The sequence below is a fragment of the Monodon monoceros genome, unplaced genomic scaffold (assembly GCF_005190385.1).
Source record: "Monodon monoceros isolate NGI ecotype Baffin Bay Population unplaced genomic scaffold, NGI_Narwhal_1 Super_Scaffold_18, whole genome shotgun sequence".
Taxonomy (NCBI): domain Eukaryota; kingdom Metazoa; phylum Chordata; class Mammalia; order Artiodactyla; family Monodontidae; genus Monodon; species Monodon monoceros.
In genome coordinates this window covers 114,875,821-114,895,341 of record NW_021703774.1, presented here as the reverse complement: position 1 = coordinate 114,895,341, position 19,521 = coordinate 114,875,821, and the positions used below count along the sequence as shown (strand labels likewise).

Genomic DNA, 19,521 nt, shown 5'->3' with positions numbered 1-19,521 from the left:
AAATAACACTCTATGTTTTTTGAGAACAGCCTTCCCAACACCCAGCTAGGAATCTATTTTAAAATTAATTTTCTTAAAAGTGTTTTTTTAGTGTAATCTGTCCTTTTGTTTCTAAGAAACAAAGCCCAATGCTGTTTGATTAGGAACTATCTTATCATCGCTCAGAGAAGACAAATAAGCATTAGTGGAATTTTCCTGGCCTTGGTCTTCTTTTAAAGCTTGCAGTGCAGTCTTAAGAACGGATCACAATTGTTACTTAGATTTCCTCTGTGGGGCAGTGGGGGAGCTCAGGTCTGAGAAATTATTCTTATCATGAGATGGAAGAATGATTTTATTCACCATTCATAATCCACATGTGTGATCCAACCCACACAGAAGCCTTCGCTCTGTGTGTCCTTAAGCTGCATCTGACATTTTACCTCCTGATGTTTTCTAAGTAGCATTTTTCTACCAAGCAGACTTGTGTGGAAAAAAAATGAGGGTAACAAGTGTACAATGCTTCTGAAACATATTTAACTTTATTACTAACATATTCTAAGAAAAATAACAGAGCAAAGCTTAAACAGAATGATTTTACAAGTTCTGAAGGGAATCCTCACATGATACAATGCAGGAAATAAAAAGCCTTTATTTCCCCTCGAAAATGTGAACGTGTGTGCTTCTATTTATTAATCACATGATTTATTATCGATGCATCTCTACTCACCCCTAAGAAGCGTGGATCCTAATAACTAGAGAGTCTTTTTTTTTTTTAATCTATTGGAGTATAATTGCTTTACAATGGTGTGTTAGTTTCTGCTTTATAACAAAGTGAATCAGTTATACATATACATATGTTCCCGTATCTCTTCCCTCTTGCGTCTCCCTCCCTCCCACCTTCCCTATCTCACCCCTCCAGGCGGTCACAAAGCACCAAGCAGATCTCCCTGTGCTATGCGGCTGCTTGCAACTACCTATCTACCTTACGTTTGGTAGTGTATATATGTCCATGCCTCTCTCTCGCTTTGTCACAGCTTACCCTTCCCCCTCCCCATATCCTCAAGTCCATTCTCTAGTAGGTCTGGGTCTTTATTCCTATCTTACCCCTAGGTTCTTCATGACATTGTTTTTTTCTTAAATTCCATATATATGTGTTAGCATACGGTATTTGTCGTTCTCTTTCTGACTTACTGCACTCTGTATGACAGACTCTAGGTCTATCCACCTCATTACAAATAGCTCAATTTCGTTTCCTTTTATGGCTGAGTAATATTCCATTGTATATATGTGCCACATCTTCTTTATCCATTCATCCGATGATCAACACTTAGGTTCTTTCCATCTCCTGGCTATTGTAAATAGAGCTGCAGTGAATATTTTGGTACATGACTCTTTTTGAATTATGGTTTTCTCAGGGTATATGCCCAGTAGTGGGATTGCTGGGTCATATCGTACTTCTATTTGTAGTTTTTTAAGGAAGCTCCATACTGTTCTCCACAGTGGCTGTATCAATTTACATTCCCACCAACAATGCAAGAGGGTTCCCTTTTCTCCACACCCTCTCCAGCATTTATTGTTTCTAGATATTTTGATGATGGCCATTCTGACTGGTGTGAGATGATATCTCATTGTAGTTTTGATTTGCATTTCTCTAATGATTAATGAAGTTGAGCATTCTTTCATGTGTTTGTTGCCAGTCTGTTTATCTTCTTTAGAGAAATGTCTATATAGGTCTTCTGCCCATTTTTGAAATGGGTTGTTTGTTTTTTTGTTATTGAGCTGCATGAGCTGCTTATACATTTTGCAGATTAATCCTTTGTCAGTTGCTTCATTTGCAAATATTTTCTCCCATTCTGAGGGTTGCCTTTTGGTCTTGTTTATGGTTTCCTTTGCTGTACAAAAGCTTTGAAGTTTCATTAGGTCCCATTTGTTTATTTTTGTTTTCATTTCCATTTCTCTAGGAGGTGGGTCAAAAAGGATCTTGTTGTGATTTATGTCATAGAGTGTTCTGCCTATGTTTTCCTCTAAGAGTTTGATAGTTTCTGGCCTTACATTTAGATCTTTAATCCATTTTGAGTTTATTTTTGTGTATGGTGTTAGGGAGTGTTCTAATCTCATACTTTTACGTGTACCTGTCCAGTTTTCCCAGCACCACTTACTGAAGAGGCTGTCCTTTCTCCACTGTACATTCCTGCCTCCTTTATCAAAGATAAGGTGACCACATGTGCATGGGTTTACCTCTGGGCTTTCTATCCTGCTCCATTGATCTATCTTTCTGTTTTTGTGCCAGTACCATACTATCTTGATTACTGTAGCTTTGTAGTATAGTCTGAAGTCAGGGAGCCTGATTCCTCCAGCTCCGTTTTTCATTCTCAAGATAGCTTTGGCTATTCAGGGTCTTTTGTGTCTCCATACAAATTGTGAAATTTTTTGTTCTAGTTCTGTGAAAAATGCCAGTGGTAGTTTGATAGGGATTGCATTGAATCTGTAGATTGCTTTGGGTAGTAGAGTCATTTTCACAATGTTGATTCTTCCAATCCAAGGACATGGTATATCTCTCCATCTATTTGTATCATCTTTAATTTCTTTCATCATTGTCTTATAATTTTCTGCATACAGGTCTTTTGTCTCCTTAGGTAGGTTTATTCCTACATATTTTATTCTTTATGTTGCAGTGGTAAATGGGAGTGTTTTCTTGATTTCACTTTCAGGTTTTTCATCATTAGTGTATAGGAATGCCAGAGATTTCTGTACATTAATTTTGTATCCTGCTACTTTACCAAATTCATTGATTAGCTCTTGTATTTTTCTGGTAGCATCTTTAAGATTCTCCATGTGGAATATCATGTTATCTGCAAACAGTGACAGCTTTACTTCTTCTTTTCTGATTTGGATTCCTTTTATCCCCTTTTCCTCTCTGATTGCTGTGGCTAAAACTTCCAAAAGTATGTTGAATAAGAGTGGTGAGAGTGGGCAACCTTGTCTTGTTCCTGATCTTAGTGGAAATGCTTTCAGTTTTTCACCATTGAGGATGATGTTGGCTGTGGGTTTGTCATATATGGCCTTTATCATGTTGAGGAAAGTTCCCTCTATGCCTACTTTCTGGAGAATTTTTATCATAAATGGGTGTTAAATTTTGTTGAATGCTTTCTCTGCATCTATTCAGTTGACCATATGGTTTTTCTCCTTCAATTTGTTAATATGGTGTGTCACATTGATTGATTTGCATATATCGAGGAATCCTTGCATATAAACCCCACTTGATCATGGTGTATGATCCTCTTAATGTGGTGTTGGATTCTGTTTGCTTGTATTTTGTTGAGGATTTTTGCATCTATGTTCATCAGTGATACTGGCCTGTAGTTTTCTTTCTTTGTGACATCCTTGTCTGGTTTTGGTATCAGGGTGATGCTGGCCTCATAGAATGAGTTTGGGAGTGCTCCTCCCTCTGCTATATTTTAGAAGAGTTTGAGAAGGATAGGTGTTAGCTCTTCTCTAAATGTTTGATAGAATTCGCCTGTGAAGCCATCTGGTCCTGTCTTTTGTTTGTTGGAAGATTTTTAATCACAGTTTCAGTTTCAGTGCTTGTGATTGTTCTGTTCATATTTTTTATATCTTCCTGGTTCAGTCTCGGCAGGTTGTGCATTTCTAAGAATTTGTCCATTTCTTCCAAGTTGTCCATATTATTGGCATACAGTTGCTTGTAGTAACCTCTCATGATCTTTTGTATTTCTGCAGTGTCAGTTGTTACTTCTCCTTTTTCATTTCTAATTCTATTGATTTGAGTCATCTCCCTTTTTTTCTTGATGAGTCTGGCTAATGGTTTATCAATCTTGTTTATCTTCCCAAAGAACCAGCTTTTAGTTTTATTGATCTTTGCTATCGTTTCCTTCATTTTTTTTCATTTATTTCTGATCTGATCTTTTTGATTTCTTTCCTTCTGCTAACTTTGGGGTTTTTTTGTTCTTCTTTCTCTAATTGCTTTAGGTGCAAGTTTAGGTTGTTTATTCGAGATGTTTCCTGTTTCTTAAGGTAGGATTGTATTGGTATAAACTTCCCTCTTAGACCTGCTTTTGCTGCATCCCATAGGTTTTGGGTTGTTGTGTCTCCATTCTCATTTGTTTCTATGTATTTTTTGATTTCCTCTTTGATTTCTTCAATGACCACTTCGTTATTAAGTAGTTTATTGTTTAGCCTCCATGTGTTTGTATTTTTTACAGATCTTTTCCTGTAACCGATATCTAGTCTCATAGCGTTGTGGTTGGAAAAGATACTTGATACAATTTCAAATCTCTTAAATTTACCAAGGCTTGATTTGTGACCCAAGATATGATCTATCCTGGGGAATGTTCCATGAGCACTTGAGAAAAATGTGTATTCTGTTGTTTTTGGATGGAATGTCCTATAAATATCAATTAAGTCCATCTTGTTTAATGTATCATTTAAAGCTTGTGTTTCCTTATTTATTTTCATTTTGGATGATCTTTCCATTGGTGATAGTGGGGTGTAAAAGTCCCCTACTATGAATGTGTTACTGTGGATTTCCCCTTTTACGGCTGTTAGTATTTGCCTTATGTATTGAGGTGCCCCTATGTTGGGTGCATAAATATTTACAATTGTTATATCTTCCTCTTGGAACAATACCTTGATCATTATGTAGTGTCCTTCTTTGTCTCTTTTAATAGTCTTTATTTTAAAGTCTATTTTGTCTGATATGAGAATTGCTACTCCAGCTTTGTTTTGGTTTCCATTTGTATGGAATATCTTTTTCCATCCCCTCACTTTCAGTCTGTATGTGTCTCTAGGTCTGAAGTGGGTCTGTTGTAGACAGCATATATATGGGTCTTGTTTTTGTATCCATTCAGCCAGTCTGTATTTTTTGGTGGGAGCATTTAATCCATTTACATTTAAGGTAATTATCAATATGTATGTTCCTATTCCCATTTTCTTAATTGTTTTTCATTTGTTATTGTAGGTCCTTTCTTCTCTTGTGTTTCTTGCCTAGAGAAGAGCCTTTAGCAGTTGTTGTAAAGCTGGTTTGGTGGTGCTGAACTCTCTCAGCTTTTGCTTGTCTGTAGAGCTTTTAATTTCTCCATCAAATCTGAATGAGATCCTTGCTGGGTAGAGTAATCTTGGTTGTGGGTTTTTGTCCTTTATCACTTTAAATTTGTTCTTCCAGTCCCTTCTGGCTTGCAGAGTTTCTGCTGAAAGATCAGCTGTTAACTTTATGGGGATTCCCTTGTGTGTTATTTGTTGTTTTTCCCTTGCTGCTTTTAATATGTTTTCTTTGTATTTAATTTTTGACAGTTTGATTAATATGTGTCTTGGCGTGGATTTATCCTTGGATAAATCCTGTATGGGACTTATCTGTGCTTCCTGGACTTGATTAACTATTTCCTTTCCCATATTAGGGAAGTTTTCAACTATAATCTCTTCAAATATTTTCTCAGTCCATTTCTTTTTTTCTTCTTCTTCTGGAACCCCTATAATTCGAATGTTTGTGCATTTAATGTTGTCCCAGAGGTCTCTGAGACTGTCCACAGTTCTTTTTATTCTTTTTTCTTTATTCTGCTGTGCAGTAGTTATTTCCACTATTTTACCTTTCATGTCACTTATCCGTTCTTCTGCTTCAGTTATTCTGCTATTGATCCCATCTAGAGTATTTTTAATTTCATTTATTGTGTTGTTCATTGTTGCTTATTTCATCTTTAGTTCTTCTAGGTCCTTGTTAAATGTTTCTTGCATTTTCTCTATTCTACTTCCAAGATTTTGGATCATCTTTACTATCATTATTCTGAATTCTTTTTCAGGTAGAGTGCCTATTTCCTTTTCATTTGTTAGGTCTGGTGGGTTTTTATCTTGCTCCTTCATCTACTGTGTGTTTTTCTGTCTTCTCATTTTGCTTGTCTTACTGTGTTTGGGGTCTCCTTTTTGCAGGCTGCAGGTTTGTAGTTCCTGTTGTTTTTGGTGTCTGTCCCCAGTGGCTAAAGTTGGTTCAGTGGGTTGTGTAGACTTCCTGGTGGAGGGGACTAGTGCCTGTGTTCTGGTGGATGAGGCTGGATCTTGTATTTCTGGTGGGCATGTCCACGTCTGGTTGTGTGTTTTGGGATGTCTGTGGACTTATTATGATTTTATGCAGCCTCTCTGCTAATGGGTGGGGTTGTGTTCCTGTCTTGCTAGTTGTTTGGCATAGGGTGTCCAGCACTGTAGCTTGCTGGTCGTTGAGTGAAGCTGGGTGTTGGTGTTGAGATGGTGATCTCTGGGAGATTTTCGCCGTTTAATATTATGTGGAGCTGCGAGGTCTCTTGTGGACCAGTGTCCTGAAGTTGGCTCTCCCACCTCAGAGACACAGCACTGACTCCTGGCTGGAGCACCAAGAGCCTTTCATCCACATGGCTCATAGTAAAAGGGAAAAAAAGTAGGAAGAAAGAATTAGTATAAGAAAGAAGGAAAGAAAGAAAGAAAGAAAGGAAGGAAGGAAGGAAGGAAGGAAGGAAGGAAGAAAGGAAGAAAGAAAGGTGGGAGGGAGGAGGGAGGAAGGAAGGAATGAAGGAAAGGAAGGAGGGAAAGAAGGAAAGAAAGAAAGAAGATAAAGTAAAATAAAATAAAGTAAGGTAAAATGTAATAAAGTTATTAAAATAAAAAAATAATTATTAAAAAAATTTAAGAAAAAAACAAATGGATGGATAGAACCCTAGGACAAATGGTGGAAGCAAAGCTATACAGACAAAATCTCACACAGAAGCATACACATACACACTCACAAAAAGAGGAAAAGGGGAAAAAATTATAAATCTTGCTCTCAAAGTCCACCTCCTCAATTTGGGATGATTCGTTGTCTATTCATGTATTCCACAGATGCAGGGTACATCAAGTTGATTGTGGAGCTTTAATCCGCTGGTTCTGAGGCTGCTGGGAGAGATTTCCCTTTCTCTTCTTTGTTTTCACAGCTCCCAGGGGCTCAGCTTTGGATTTGGCCCCGCCTCTGTGTGTAGATCGCCGGAGGGCGTCTGTTCTTCGCTCAGACAGGACGGGGTTAAAGGAGCAGCTGATTCGGGGACTCTGGCTCACTCAGGTCGGGGGTAGGGAGGGGCACAATATGGGGCAAGCCTGCGGTGGCAGAGTCTGGCGTGACTTTGCACCAGCCTGAGGCGCCCTGTGCATTCTCCTGGGGAAGTTGTCTCTGGATCCCGGGACCCTGGCAGTGGCGGGCTGCACAGGCTCCCCGGAAGGGAGGTGTGGATCGTGATCTGTGCTCGCACACAGGCTTCTTGGTGGCGGCAGCAGCAGCCTTAGCATCTCATGCCTGTCTCTGGGGTCCGCGCTGATAGCCGCAGTTCGTGCCCGTCTCTGGAGCTCCTTTAAGCAGCGCTCTTAATCCCCTCTCCTCGCGCACCAGGAAACAAAGAGGGAAGAAAAAGTCTCTTGCCTCTCCTAAGTGGTTCTTTTTCACGTACAGTCCATCACTTTTTATAGTTTTCATTTCCCTGCCAACATTTTTACTTGGCTTTTATCTCCTTGAACACAGTGAACATAGCTGTTTTAGTCTGCCCTGTAATTCCATATGTGGAGCTCCTATAGGACTGTTTCTATTGGTTTTCTCTAATGGTGTTTTGTCTTTTCATGTATTTGAAATTTTATTTGTAGCAATAATTTGAGGCCTAGGGTGCTATTATGTTTCTCCAGGGAAGAGATTCTTTGCTTTCTCCAGATGTCTAAGGTCATTTAGATGTTTAGGACTACATAATGTAATTTCCAAAATTGAGGTTTTCAGAGCCAACCAATTGACGTGAAAGAAGATGATAGATTTTTGCAAGACTGGTTTATTTCAAACTTACTCTTAGAATACCTCTTAGGAGTCGTAGTCTGTCATGTCTGGGCACAGGTTGGAAGAAGAATTTCCAGACACAAAGTATTTTAGAAAAGAGTGAGTTTATGAAGAACAAAGAGCAGAGTTAGTGAGGGGCACTTCAAATACAGTGGGCCGACTTCCCGATAGACCAGGGAGAGCTGGCCCCCTTTGTGGGCTAGTAGCCAACTTTTATAGCCTCAAGACAAAGAAAATTCCTGCTGGCAGGATGGCATTAGGTGATTGGTCAGGATGCTACAAGGTTACTACATGGTGATTATTTTGCCTAATGTGGGGTGGGGGGGACACTGTCTGGTTTAGATTAGGAGAGCCTATGGCAACAGTTGCCATGGGAGCTTGGTTAATTCTTGAATTTTTGTCCTGTGTCCTTGATGTAGGGTGTCTTTTATGTAGGGTTCCACATAGTCCAAAGTGGATGTTGATTTACTCTTTTTGGGCTCTGGATTCTGATCTCTGTCCTCCTAGACCCAGGAGGCTGCCAGAAACAGAACTTAGCTAATTATTCCAGAGCCACAAATGCCTCCAGGGCAAAAATAGTCCTTAGTGTTGGTTTACCTCCCTGAGTTCCAGACTTCTCCAGACTGGCAACTCCGCACTATCTTGTTAGGTCTTGGATAGTCTTAAAGAGATGGTTTTTATATTTTTTCCAGTTATTTTAGTTATCATACATGGAAAGATGGTCTGAATTTTGCAAGTTATACTGAAGCAGATATTCTCATGCTGGTTTGTTTGTTTCTTCGTTTGTTTCTTTCTTTCTCCTATTGAATGATTCTTTAAATTCCACAGTGTTTTACAATTTTCAACAGTTTCACATACATGATTTCGTATAATTCCATAATAACCCTTTTTTTCCCCTACCCCTATGTTGCCTCTCCCTCTTTCCTCTCCCCACAGGTAACCACTAGTTTGTTCCCTATATCTGTGAGTCTACTTCTTTTTTGTTTTATTCACTAGTTTGTTATATTTTTTAGATCCCACATGTAAGTGATATCATACAGTATTTGCCTTTCTCTGTCTGACTTATTTCACTTAGCATAATGCCCTCCATGTCCATCCATGTTGTTGCAACTGGCAAAATTTCATTCTGTTTTATGGCTGAGTAATATTCCATTGGATATATGATATACCATGGCTTCTTTATCCATTCATCTGTTGATGGACATTTAAGTTGCTTCCGTACCTTGGCAATTGTAAATAATGCTGCTATGAACATTGGGGTGCATGTATCTTCTTGAATTAGAGTTTTTGTTTTTTTCAAATATATACCCAGGATTGGAATTGCTGGGTCATATGGTAGTTCTAGTTTTAGTTTTTTGAGAAACCTCCATACTGTTTTCCATAGTGGCTGTACCAATTTATATTCCCACCAATAGTGTGCAAGAGTTCCCTTTTCTCCACATCCTCATCAGCATTTGTTATTTGTAGACTTTTGATGATAGCCATTCTGACAGATGTAAGGTGATATCTCATTGTGGTTTTGATTTGCGTTTCCCTGATGGTAAGTGATGTTGAACATACTTTTATGTACCTGTTGGCCATCTGCATTTCCTCTTTGGAAATATATCTATTCAGGTCTTCTGCCCATTTTTTAATCAGTTTTTTTTTAATGTTGAGTTGTATGAACTGTTTTTATTATGTTGGATATATTAACTTCTTATCAGTTATATCATTTGCAAATACTTTTTCCCATTCAGTAGGTTGTCTTTTTGTTTTGTCAATGGCTTCCTTTGCTGTGCAAAAGCTTTTAAGTTTAATTAGGTCCCATTTTTTAAATTTTGCTTTTATTTCCTTTGCTTTAGGAGATAGATCCAAAAAAATATTGCTACAATTTATGTCAAAGAGTGTTCTGCCTATGATTTCCTCTAGGAGTTTTATGGTTTCTTGTTTTACATTTAGGTCTTTAATCTATTTTGAGTTTATTTTTGTATCTGGTTTTAGAAAATGTTCTAATTTCATTACTTTACATGTAGCTGTCCAGTTTTCCCAACACTACTTATTGAAGAGACTATCTTTTCTTCATTGTATATTCTTACCTCCTTTGTTATAGATTCACCATAAGTGCGTGAATTTATTTCTGGGCTGTTTATTCTGTTCCATTGATTTGTGTGTCTGTTTTTGTGCCAGTACCATGATGTTTTGATGACTGTAGCTTTGTGGTATATTCTGAAGTCAGGTGGCATGATTCCTCCAGCTCTGTTCTTCTTTCTCAAGATTCTTGTGGCTATTTGGGGTCTTTCGTGTTTCCATACAAATTGTAAAATTTTTTGTTCTAGTTCTGTGAAAAATGCCATTGGTATTTTAATAGGGATAGCATTGAATCTGTAGATTACCTTGGGTAGTATGGTCATCTAACAATATTAGTTCTTTCAATCCAAGAACATGGTACTTTTTAATGATAATGAATTTGAATATCCTCTGTTCTTTGGTTTTTGCATTTCCAAACTGGAAGGAATGACTTATACTACAGCTTCCTTCCTGAAGCCTGTAAGCCACATTTTTCTCCTTATTCCTCAAACAAGCATACCCTTAAGATATACAATACAAGCTTATCTCTCCCTGTCTCCAGTGAAGGAACATAACCCCACTAAGACATATTTGTTTCCTTATCTCTTCCATTTACTCATTTTCCTACCATTTCCTTCCACTTTCAGTTTGGAATTCATGTTACTAGTTGCCCATAGTTATTTCTCAACTTTGAATTTTTAGTACACCACTTGCCTCAATCTCCAGCCCTGGATCAAGCTAGCTAAACTCTTTCTTCATCCTTGCCTCTGTGCTCCTAAACAGTGTGAGAAAGAATGCATAACCTTACAGTATATTCATCAAAAGTCTATAATTTCTAAATTCTAACTGTGGCACAATTGGCAATCCTTTTGATTCTTGCTCAAAATATTCTCTTTCTCAAAAGTTCATGTCTCTTCCGAAGTCTGTTAACCTTACCTCTAAGTCTCTCAATAATTAACCCTTACTTGCTTTATAGAAATATAAGGGAATCTGGAGTAAACCCTAGTTGTATTCCAATCTTGTAAGGTCACATGTTTCTCCTCATTCTTAATTATTTTTTTCCTGTCTCAGAGGAAGTGGTGTCTCTACTTTTTCAAAGGCTATTCATCCAAATGTACTCTTAAGTTTTATTTATTTATTTATTATTGAACTATAGTTGATTTAAAATATGTATTAGTTTCAGGTATACAGAAAAGTGATTCAGATATATATATCTGAATATAAAAGAAATAAATATAAATACATTTATATTTAAAATATAAAATTCTGAAAAGGATTTTCAGATTCTTTTCCATTATAGGTTATTACAAGATATTGACTATAGCTCCCTGTGCTATATAGTAGGTCTTTGTTTTTTATCTATTTCATATATAGTGGTATGTATCTGTTAATCCCATACTCCTAACTTATCCCTACCCCACCCTTTTCCCTTTTGGTAATCATAAATTTGTCTTCTACGTCTGTGAGTCTGTTTTTGTTTTGTAAATACGTTCATTTGTATTATTTTTTAGATTACACATATTAGTGATAGCATGTAATATTTGTCTTTGTCTGACTTACTTCACTTAGTATGATAATCTCTAGGTCCATCGATGTTGCTGCAAATGACAATATTTCATTCTTTTTATGACCTAGTAATATTCCTTAAATTATTGACTCCTATCTTTCCTGGGTTCTCACTCCATTAGTGGCTCCTTTTCTTGTATTTGCAATTACTCCCTCTTCACCAACCCCTTCCTCTCAAATTATAAAACCCCTAAAGCATCCTCCAGCCTAGAAAATAAAACAAGATGAAAAAAACCAAAAAACCTGTATCGAATGAATGTCAACAAATGTTCAATTTATCACTAGCCTTATATGCTGGCAGAAATTCTACATGACAATTAAGAGCGTTTGTAAGGTAACATGATTTTCCTTGCTTCCAAAGCAAATTCTGGTGAGAACATAAAGAACACCTCTAATGCTATATAATTAACAATATCTTTGTGGAAATGAAGTTCTCATGCTTGGTACTACATGCAAACCTCCAATATCTTTCCCATTTGTTCTTCATAACCTCTGACTTTTAGGACTGATTTCAATCCTAAGTGCTGTTCACCAATCTAGCAGTGTTTGAGGGGTAATGGAAGGATTTACTACACTAGCATCTAGTGCGTGAGGGATCCAAATTTACCATTTTGTTTTTCATGCTTTTTTATCAGGCATTATGGTCTAATTTGCCATTGCTATTTCCTCTAGGACAATATTTCTCAAACCTAGATGCCCATTGGAATCATGTGTGAAACTTAAAAAAAAAAAAACTTACGTGCAGGCACCATCCTCAAGAGTTGTCTGATTCAAATAGTCTGGGGTGAAGTCCAGCCATTATAATTTTTTAAAAGCTCCTTTGGTCATTGTAATGCACAGCTAGTTGAGAACCATGTCCCTAGTTGAGCGACATGTGAGATACTAATACCATAGCATAAATCAGCTTTCTTTCTTACTGTCTTTATGTGATCCATAAAGAGATAATATGTTAGCACTGGGTCCTGAGCTCATCTTCCTGAAGGGAGAGGAAAATAATCCAGAGGTAATTTGGCCTCAAAATCAGTCAAATTTTGTTATGATCTGATAGTGATAGTGAAATATAAATTACTCACATTTTCTCAGTCTATAGGTGAAAACTCTTTTTTGGTTTGAAAAGACTCATTGTTTGCCTTCCAGTCCAGAGAAAGCAAACTGCTTTCCTTTGGCGTGCCTTCATGATTATACAGATCCATTTTCTAAAGGAAGTTCCAAATAAAGAGAACACATCATCTACGGTGACTGAGAAGCATAGTTTTATGGTGCTGGTTTTAGAATTATCTCTTGACATTAACATTTTTATGCACCCCCCTATTAAGTTTTATGCTTGGATGTAATGCCACCAGGTAGGAATCAAGGTAAATGTCATATCCCAAATCCACAGAGTCAGAGCCTAACTGTGGGTTATCAAATGTATCTTTTTATGTGCTGTTACTCATAGTGTATGATTTATACACACTGCTTTTGAAAGCTGCATTAACTGAAAGAAGCTGGCTTGTGGAGGGGCAAAAAAGTACATATACAGGCTGGCTTAGTTGAACTGTGTTGATTTCTCTCTAGAACAGTCTTTACAATTCTTTGTTCACAGAGGTCTGCTGAAAGTGACTCAGTGTAGATGAAAACAGCTTGCTTAACCATTCCTGAAACACAGGAAAAATTAAAATATATTTTTTTCTTTGTCAAGCAATAAAAACAATGCCAGATTGTTAATGCCTTTTTTGTACCTTTCACTTGAAAGACCTCAAAAGAACATCGAGGAGAATAAAGGCAAAATCTATTCCCCAATGGCGTCATTATACATGTTGAAGCCTCTAAAACTAAAATTCTAAAGACATTCAGGAAGAGTAGAGGAATAAATGACAGCAAACTGAAGAGTGTGTCTCCAGAGCTTTGTTCAACCTGCTTTGTTCAAATTTATTCAAATTGCATGATGAAAAGCAAAGATCTCATTTGTTTCAACATTAAAGTAGTAAATTAGTGAATGGTGAGTCGCTAATTGTCCTGTAAAGCATTTAAGGTGCCAGGGGTGCCCCATTGCCGATACTTTAGATTGCATTCTCGTGGTTGAAGTGAAAGCAACCCTTAGAAAATATAAAACAATGTTTTTAATAATTTAAGCTGGTTCGATTCAAACATGATTTTCGTTCTGAAATATTTATCGAAGCTCCTGCTTTTATTTGAGATGAGCAAGTTTCATTTTAGACTTCAAGACATCAAATAGAAATTCATTTTCAATATGGGGCTAAAGTAGGGAGATAGATTATCTCTGTCCAGTGCTGTGTTTCATCCCTGGCTGTGTCTGCTTACTTGAATTAGCAGGTTTGGTTAAATTTTACTTGAATTTTTAGTGACCTTTTCTAATCCTGACTGTTTCATAATTTAATGTCTTGACCTTCGTTTTCTGTAGAGCCACCTCAGTGATAAATGCAGAGATTTAATAACTAGAACTGGTTGACAGGTGACCTTTCGTACCTGGCCATTTCTCTTTGCTGGGGAAACCACACTGTTTTGCAAGTTTTAATTCACAGATTTTAATTATCTATTGTATTGTCTATAAGCTTATTCATGGAGAAAAAAGTAAAGGTTAAATATTTCATTCTTCTTACTGATTAAAATGTAAAGTGCTTGGCAGTTGTCCCAATATATCATTCAAAAAGGAAAGGGCAGTTTGTCAGATTCTTACCCAAAGAAGAGAGAAGGGGAATTTTCCAGAGTGGTTGGTAGCGAGCAGGATGGAGAAAGTGGCCAGGGGGTGAGCTGTCTCATTAGCTGGATGAGGGTGACCGTGTGTGTGTTTGTGTGTGTGTGTGTGTGTGTGTGTGTGTGTGTAAATTTAGAGTAGAAAAACAGAAAGAAGTCTTTAACTATATGTGTCCTAGTTTGAAGAGAAAAGTGACTGTGACTCAACAAAAGGTGGAACTTGCCGATCAGAGTGAATGACCTGTTAGTTTTGGTCATTTTTTTTTTTTCAACCAGGCAAGGATCAGTTGGGCATGTCATGGTAAATTGGTTCCTAGAGTCCACCTAAATAATATTTACACACAGGAAAATAAGGCTAATTATTAAAATACCACAGACTCTTAAAAAGAGATGAGAAGAGCCACGTCTTCCTCCTTACCTCCATAGTAGCAAGGATTTCTGGCGCTTACGTTCTTCAACGTTTATGCAAACGAGAATCCATTTCTGTGCTAAATGCTCATGCTTCGGAAAAGATAAAAATAAAAATCAGCATGCCTGTAAAATGACCTACAGGATGAGCATAGTATCCCAGGCAGCCAGTGTCCTAGAACCTTCATGCCTTCTTCATGTGGAGAGGGGAGCGACTCAAAGAGTTAGAGGAGGGCTTGGCGTCTCCAGCAGACTTTGCTTCCCAAGGACTTGAAAGCAACCACTGGGGGCTTCTAGAGTGCATTTGCCTCAAGGAGTCTTTCCGACAGGGGGAGGTATTCTCTTTAGCCACGGAGACCAGCTTATAACAACATCTGCCATGGCCTTTTGTTTTCTCGGACATGGACTGTAATCATTTAATGCTTCAGAAAGAAACACGATTCACTGCTGCTATGAAACAAAGTTTGAAAAGCAAATTGAGTGAAAAGATGTGGAGGACCATTTTAAAGCCAATAAAATTGGTCATGATTAGATTATCTTAGACTAAAATTTCAGCCGTATTTCAAACTGAAATATTAAGAAAAAAATGTCCACATAATTTCTTCTGCCATCATAATGCCATTGTCAGAAAGGAGAGGTTAATTCTACCCCCATGCAAACTGTAACACTGCTGAGGAGACTTTCATCAGCTAAGAACTTTGTCCTGTTTTGGTGAAATTCTTGGCCGCCAGCATGGTTAAGAACATTAATTTATAATTTAATATAAATAATTTTAATATGATACTGGGTGAGAATTGAGGTGTTTGCCTGTATGTATATTAGGAATAGTGCAAATTAATAGTAAATATTTCTTTAATATCCCCCACTTCTTAATAGTGCTGTGAGTGTATTTCATGAAAGATAATATGTGCTCTCTTTTTAACCTGAAAGACGTGTAGTACCCACTGGACATCATGTTTGTCTCAATTTCGTCAACTCATTAATGGGAAATAAAAACTAACTTTTGAAGAATTTATTATGAGAACTGAATGGAATAATGTAATAAAGTGCTGGGCAGGATGACTGGCCCATAGTATGTATTCAATCATGTTAATATCAATAAATATAATACACCATACTTATATATCTCCCTCACACTGCTTCTTCCCTCTCTCATCCTCTCCCTGCATCCCAGACAGGAATCAAGTCCTTTTTCTTATAAGGAGGCAAATGTCAAGATTTGTTTTAGCAGAGAAAGGACTTGTTTTTCAAGGCAATCCCTTAGACCTTTAAAATAGTATATGAATTGACTCTAGCTGATCATAAAACTTCCCCATCTACCTCAAGGCTGTGTACTGAGGTTAAAGCTCACACTGATTAGAATTCTAAAATTATTTTACCCTTAACAGAGCCTTGCACGGAATAGGTACTAGGTAAAAATTACTTGATTGTTTACTAGATATCACCAAATACTTAACTTTCCCCAAGCTGACTGTTATTTCCAGATATGCAGGTATAGAGCCAGTATTATTTTGCAGAGGGAGAAAGTACCCAAATCAAATAAGGCAAATCTTGGAGATATTGCAGGTTCAGTACTGGACCACTGCAATAAAGTGAATATTGCAGTAAAGTCACACGAATGTTTTGGTTTCCCAGGGCATGTAAAAATTATGTTTACACTATACTATAGTCTATTAAGTGTGCAATAGCCTTATGTCTAAACAAGTACATGCCTTAATTTAAAAAATACTTTATTGCTAGAATACTCTAACCATCATATGACAATGTGGATTGCTGCACACCTTCAATTTGTAAAAAACGCAATATCTATGAAGCGCAATAAAACGAAGCACAGTAAAACAAGGTATGCCTGTATAATGATGTTACCACTAAAAAAAAAATCAGTGTCTTAGATGTCAAATAAAAGAAAGCGTTTGACATTTGTGAGCTTTCTCTTAACAGTGACACAGTTGCCTAGACAGGGTCGGCTGTATATTTGTGGTGATCTCAGTGTATAGACACAGCCCAAGCCCAAGCAAAGCGTTTGGCTTGATGTTTTGAGTGTACAAGAGGAAAAGACAAAGAGGTCAAGTTTGTTTTTAATAAAGAAAAACAAAAAATAGGGACAAGTCAACTGAAAAGGAGAATTGAAAGTTAAGATGAGGCTTGATAAAGTGGAGCCAGATAAATCTTTCCAAAGGTCTCGGAAAATCCAGGGCCTCAATCTAGAAAGAAACTGCTTACTGAGGCAGAACTGAGCGAGTGGACACATATGGAATAAATTTTCAAGCAAGGGCCTCAAATCAAATAACATAAAGGAGCTCAAGAAACAGCAGGACGTTTTAACAAAGAAAGTTGAGATCACAAGATGCAGCGATAAAGCTAATAAAAGGAACTGAGATAACCAGATCAGAGCAGCTCTTGGGTCAAACCATCCATTCATGCCCAGGTGCGTCTTTCTTTTTATCATAGCTCACTGTAGTTTGAAGGTGCCTTCAAACATGTAAATGAGTCCCTTGTGCTTTAACAAGCTCTTCGTGTTACCTGAAGCTTCTGATTATGATTAGGTTTGTTTCATTCATCCAGCCCTGCGCTCCTAGCATACTGTAAAGATGGTTCCTGCAACCAGGTGGTAAATAGAGCAGTCACTCCGTGCAGCCATGTCTCCTGGCACCTCATTCAGGAAACCAGACAGCTAGGCAGGTCTGAGAACAAGAAGTATGACGTGCAGAAGTTTCTTACCACCCTGGCCGTGGTGACAATATGGCCAAGCGAATAGTATAAAAGAAAGGGGCGACTTAAAGATCACCACCTATCCCCAGAGTCATTACGTTCGTAGCACCCTGCCCAATTACATGTTTGTCACATAGACAAGAGGCTGTTGTTCCCAGTGTTTGCCCTCAAGTTGTTAGGCAGCTGCTGACCTCGTAAACTGCACAGCTGCAGCATCCTGATATGTTGTCATGAAACAGATTGTGATGTCTTAATTGATCACTCTCAGAGGTCACAATTGTCAAGTGAACCCAGTATACTGATTTTTATTAGTTAAATTAAGCTTTGTTACAGCAGAACCAGCTAATTCACTTTAACGACTTGGAAATCCAATGCAGATTGCTACATGTTGTAGATTAGAACACATCCAAGGCTTTTTCTATATATCTTTCTTTTTGATTCTTTTTTTAATGTGTGGAGGCCTGTATCCTCAAAATGTTTTTATTATACAGTGAAGCAACTTCTTGGAACAATAAATGGAACCTAACCTCCCTGTACCGTATGCATCTTGGTGATAAGTTGGAATGTGCCATGTGACCCACACAATTTAAATCAGGCATTCATTTGTGTGACTCTGAGTTTGGAGGACTCTGCTAAGTGTAATGGATGTCAGGCCCAGCTGCAAATCGTCTGGCAGGAAGAACATTGTGTTCTTCCTTATCATCCCCAAAGACTGTGGGCTCCTAGGTGCATGAGAAAGGGGCTTAGATCAATGCCTGATTCTCAGAGGCATCCCCTTGTGCCTCCATTTGCCCACTGGTGAAGTTTTCACTATGGCACCAACCTAGAGAACCCCATTTCCAAGTGCTCTAATATACTCACCCGCTTTGAGCGGACCTATTCTAACCTGGTGCCTGGATCACCTGCTGCCCAGCCTAGTTCAGAAATCTTACTGTAGCAGGAGTGATGGACAGTCCCTTTCATAGTAGAGTTTTAAGGCACTTCACAAATGGACCTTTGTGGGCTGCATAAGTAAAGTTTTTTTGAAATTCTTAATTTGACATCTCAAATAAATACCCTTGTCATTCTAGTGTATTTTACAGTGTACTATAAAAACAAAATCAAAGAAGTAAAGTTAAATTAATGTAATAACTGTTAGCATCCAGAATACAATGGGAAGCATAAGGATGCTCATCAAAGCAATTTTTTTGTGATATAAAAAAAATCAGATAATAGCTAATGCCCAGAAAGAGGCAGATAGGTACTTTATGGTACGTCCATACAATGGAATATTATGCAGGCATTAAAAATATCGCTAAGGACTATTTACTAACATGGGAAAGTTTAATGATGTGAAATTAATTGAAAAATCAAGGCGGCCAAATTGTATAAATGGTATTTCTCAACATGTCTAGAAGGAAGAAAATACTACAAAACATTGTAGCCATTGTTGAGTGGTGGAAATATGGAGAGTTTTAATCTTTTTATATTTTTCAAGTTTTCCACAACAAGCCCATATTACTTTAATAATCAGGAAGATAAATAAAAGCTGCTTGAGTCGTTTTGTTATAACATTTGCTGCAGGAGTCTGTGTTCAAGTCACCTTAAATCTAACAGGTCTGGAAATGAGCTCCTGCTTCCTCCCCCAGTCTGTTTCTCCTGAAGCCTTCTCCTTCTCAGTTAAAGGCAGCTCCAGGCTTCCAATTTCTTAGGCTAAAAATCTGAAGTTATCCTCGACTCCTTTCTCTCTCTCAGATCTCACCTTCCATCTACTGGTCAACACAGCAAGCCCTACCTTCAGAAAATATCCAGCATGTGACCAGCTTCTTACCACCTCCTCTGCTACCCAACCTGGTCCAAGCCATCATCCTCTCTTGCTGGGATTATGGCAGCATCCTGTTCTCACAGTTTCTACCCCTGCCTCCCTTGTGTCAGTTTTCCACACAGCAGCCAAAGCTGTTACAATGTGACTTGGATCAGTCATTCCCCTGCCCAGAGCCCTCAGTGGCTCTTAAGTAAAAGGCCCTAAGTGATGGCTCCCCTGCCACCTCTCTTGTCCCAGTACTCACTTGCTATTCTCAATGCTCTGCCGGGCCACATTGCCCTCCCTATTGTTCCTCTCCTACCCTGGGGTATTTGCAGAGACTTTTGCTTTTGCTTTGCAGGAATGCCTTTTTTTTTGTTTTTTTTTGCAAAATCCCATGGTCAGCCCTTTTACTTCATTCAAGTCTTTCCTCAAATATAATTTTTTCCTGAGGCCTTTTCTGGTCACTCCACCAACACACACACATACATTCACATAGATA

General features: G+C 38.0%; 1 protein-coding gene across 4 annotated transcripts in view; it reads left to right on the top strand.

The window, feature by feature from the left end:
• The window catches only part of ST6GALNAC3 (ST6 N-acetylgalactosaminide alpha-2,6-sialyltransferase 3), a 570,510-nt gene that overhangs the window by 330,979 nt on the left and 220,010 nt on the right, over nt 1-19,521 (top strand). The window lies entirely within an intron of this gene.